Genomic DNA, 4,465 nt, shown 5'->3' on the forward strand with positions numbered 1-4,465 from the left:
AAATTCCCCCCCAAAAAATCCTTGATTTATAGTATTATAAATTATATTTATACAAAAAGACAGTATTTTAATGTCATGTAATGAGAATACTTATTTTTATTTTATGAAAAAGATGTGTAAGTTATGGATATATTTTTAATTAGAATTGGACTTATGTGAAATCATCTGAATTATTAAAGATTTGTAATACAGAGTTGTAATTATTAAAATGATCCAAACAATCACAAATTCCCAAAAGGGGGTATAAGTAAGCTCTAGCGCCATCCTGATCAACCTCTGATGAAACCTCCAAGCAAATAGGGGGAGAAACATGTCAGTGGTTAATTTGAATGCAGGTGGTATGCAAACTGCAAGGTCTGACACTAGGGGCCTGATTCAGGTTCACTCGCAAAAGCAAATTGTCTCTCTAATGGACAAAACCATGTACACTGCAGGTGTGGCTGATGTAACATGTGCAGAGAGAGTTAGATTTGGGTGTTTTATTGTTTCTGTGCAGGGTAAATACTGGCTGCTTTATTTTTACACTGTAATAATGATATCAGTTTGAAGTAAAACCCCCATCCAAATCTAACTCTCTCTGCATACTGCCCCCCCCCCCCCCCCTGCAGTGCACATGGTTTTGTCCATTAAAGAGAGAATTTCCTTTTGCGAGTGAACCAAAACCAGGGCCTATAAGTAGTTTACCGCTACATGAGACAGTAGGAGCGACTGTAAGTTCTGCAGTTTGGGAGTCTTGGGTCCCAGCACCATCAGTCTCCCAGTATACCCAACCACATAAACATCAAGGCCAGTGAGCAGTATTCACACAATATAAAGTGTGTTCTGTATATGTATATAAAGGTCATTTTGAGGTGCTACTGGTTTACAGTCCAAAATAACTCTATGTAAACCACTGGCATCACATGACCACAAACACAAATTCTCACTTACTTTTTTCTTACATAAATGGTATGCATGTAGTACTCATCAAGGTTTCTTTGGTTCTGTCAGTGATTGTGAAATCAAAACTTTCTCAATTTTACTCGCAACCGAATCAAAATATAAAGTCCATATGAAGTAATAAGATATTTAATTTAATAAAACATGTGAAAGAAGTACAATACAATAAAACATGTGAAAGAAGTACAATAATGAACAAGTCACATCAATATCCAGCAATATAGATTAACATAGCACATGTCCTAAACCAAAGCGTGAGTGAAAGAAACCTGGGTATCTCACCATCTGAGCTAGTACAGGTTGAGTATCCCTTATCTGAAATGTTCAGGACCACAAGTATTTTGGATAAGGGATTTTTACAGATTTTTGAATAATTTTTTTTCACACTTACCTGGACCCCTGTCATTGCCACGATGGTCCTACAATGTCCACGGTGTCCCAGGACATCCACAGCGGCCTTCAAAAGCCTCTTTAGCGGCATCTATGACGCCGCTGAAAAGGATTCCAAAGGCCATCGTGGACATCGGGGGATGAGGTAAGTATGACAAAAGAGGTTGTGGGGAAAGAAAAAAAAACAAAACAAAACCCAAATATTCTGAAAAAAAACATGGTTTTTGGAATATTGCGGTTTTTGGAATATACGGATAAGGTAGACTCACCCTGTACATGTATGTGCAGGGATGGTGCATTTCCAGATCCACATTGAGGGGGCAGCTTTATTGGTCGGTATTTTAATATTACTTTAAATTTATTTGGTATATTCCTTAGTGCCCACTTGATATTCTATATTTATTACTTATAGTAGATCAGATAATGGCATTTCCAGCTTTATACTGCATCTGGATCTAATTTATGAAGCTCCTCTTTTACATACAGTATGGGATGAGCTTCAGAAAATAGAACTACTGGTTCAGTGGCGCAATTCTGTAGATTCTTATTCTGCACATTTGAAATAATTTTTTTTATAAATATTTTTCAAATAGAAGATGCATATTTTGAATTGACTTATCCACATGTACTCAACAGAATATACTTAGTAAAAGAGGTAGGGGTAAATTTACTAAGGCTTCTTAAAATAAAAAAAAGATGTTATGATGCCCATAGCAAACAATCAGGTTCCGTCTATCATTTCCTAGGACACAATAGAGAAAAGACAGACATAATCTGGTTGCTATAGGCAACCTCACCTCTTTTCATTTTTAGAAGGTTTAGAAATGTTCCATGTACTGCTTAATAAAGTCTAATAAGTTATCTACTGTGTACATGACAAGTTCACCACTTTGGAAAGACAGCTGAATTTTTTTTCATTGTATTGCTTCTAGAAGTACAGGTTGAGTATCCCGTATCCGAATATCCATTATCCGAATTATTATTTTTTTTGAATAAACTTACTGGGGACATCTGTAACAGCACTACTGAGGGAATGATATGTAACTGCCACTATATACTGTATGTGCAAGACAATGATTGCTTGGCATTTAAATTCAGTGCCTGAGATTGTACACAAACTTTGATTCATGTTTTGAAACCTTGTTTTATGCACAAATAAAATATATTTGTGTTTATTTCATGTGGTTGATGTGTTTGTACAACATAAATGCAAGATACCTCAAGATACATCATCGAAATATTAAAATATTCCGAAATACAGAATAATCCGTTATCCATAATTCTCCTGGTTCCGAGCATTTTGGATACGGGATACTCAACCTGTACTACAATACGAGGTCAATCTGTGGAGTGGACAGAGATCTTTATTCTGGTCCGTACGCTGCTAGTCTGCGTTCGCACAGGGACCGATGTTTCTTTAGTGCGCATTTCTGTGCATGTGCATATGCAGGGTGCGTACACCCAACATAGCGGGCTGGGGGCGGTTAGGGGCGTGGGGTAGCGGGCTGCCTCATTACCATATGGGAATGCCCAGCATTTCATGGATGTTCCCATGAGAACGCTGGGTGTTCTAATGGTAATGAGGCCGTGACACAGGTGCGGTGGGGGGGGGGCAGGCTGCTGACATCCCCGGATGTCAGCTGCTCGCCCATTTCCATCCCAGCGTACACGCAAACGTAAGTGACTTGAAAGTCGGCGACCATCGAAAGATGTGGGTGTTCACGCAGCATGCGAATGGATGTTTATGTTAATCATCCATTTTCAGCCTGTGTGTGGGAACACAGGCTGCGAGGGGGGACGGATGGCCCAGCATCCGCCGGGTGAGGTTTGGTGGACTCGCAAGGCTGCAAATTCCCAGGCTTGCGAATCAACCAGAATAACCCCCAGAGTGAGCTGTTCTTCCATCTCTTTGTTCTAAAAATCCACTTAATATATAAACTCCAGATAGGGGGCGTTTGACATAATAAACTGATAATAACAGGTTCTACAACTGATCTCTAGCCAAAAGGCAGAGAAGCAATGATAGTAGAATTTTATAAATATTTAATTTATAGTATTTCAATAACTGTAAATATGCAGATGAATGTATCTGGGGAAATAGAATTATGATCAAATATTTTACTGAACCTATAAAGAAAAACAAGTAAAAATAAAGATTTGTTCTAAATGTTATAAATCTAGATATCATCCAATGCTGTATATAATTATGCTAGTATTTATCCCTAAAATATATATTTTTAAATAAAACATTGAAGGCTGGTTATAAATTGTTCATCCAGAAGCTTAGTACTAAAATTGATTTTCCAGACCATTTAAATCAAACATAGTCATTTTCTGCCAATATCATAAGCTGCCCACAAATGGCTACATTTTCTTAAACAATATGGCCGTTTTTGACCAATTGGAACAACATATCCTTTAACAACTGTCTGTGTGTGTGGCATGATAATGATCCAATGTGCGTACCCGCTGGTCGTTCATCTTGCTTGCTGATCCCTTCAGCATGCAGAAACATAATGACCTGTCTTATATGATTTGGCACACATCCTTCAACGTATAGTCATGATGAACAATGTGCTAATGATGTGTCAATGATTTGCACTTCTTAAATGACCCACTTTATACTCTGATCATTTACACAATTGTTCTATGGGCACGATTCAGTTTAGAATGCATGGCTGCAAATTTTGCAGCCCTGCCGATTATCGAATGGCAGCAAATGTCCACGATACAATGCGTGAGACGTTCATATGAAGGGAGCTTGCTATAGTTTGCCATCGCAGGGTGATTGACACCCTGAGGACGTTTGGGGGCGGTAATGCAGCATTTTACAAGAGCATCCCAGAAAATGTTCTCCCGCCGTTGGGAGGGAGGGACGTCATCAGCAGCCTCCTTCTCCCCATGGTAAGTTCTGGCTTACTCAGCACTGTAAACAGAAGGGAAAACAATTTGATGGAAAGTGATTGCAGATTGTATTCCCCTCGTGTGCACATGCTGCGGAGCCGACATGTGGTCGGTTCGGCAGCGGGGCTGTGTTTACCTGATTGAATACCAGTTGTGGCCACTAAATAACAAGACTGCACTTGTAAAAAAGAAACCATACTTTGGACCAGATGTACTAAGCTTGAGGAGGGAT

General features: G+C 39.0%; 1 non-coding gene across 1 annotated transcript; it reads right to left on the reverse strand.

The window, feature by feature from the left end:
* Positions 1–3,154: 3,154 nt before the first annotated feature.
* LOC146025463 (U2 spliceosomal RNA) lies at positions 3,155–3,350 on the reverse strand. The gene has a single exon (XR_014454142.1). It is a non-coding gene; the product is annotated as a U2 spliceosomal RNA (small nuclear RNA).
* Between the last annotated feature and the right edge of the window lie 1,115 nt (positions 3,351–4,465).

The sequence above is a fragment of the Crinia signifera genome, chromosome 7, assembly GCF_055691185.1.
Source record: "Crinia signifera chromosome 7, ASM5569118v1, whole genome shotgun sequence".
NCBI lineage: Eukaryota > Metazoa > Chordata > Amphibia > Anura > Myobatrachidae > Crinia > Crinia signifera.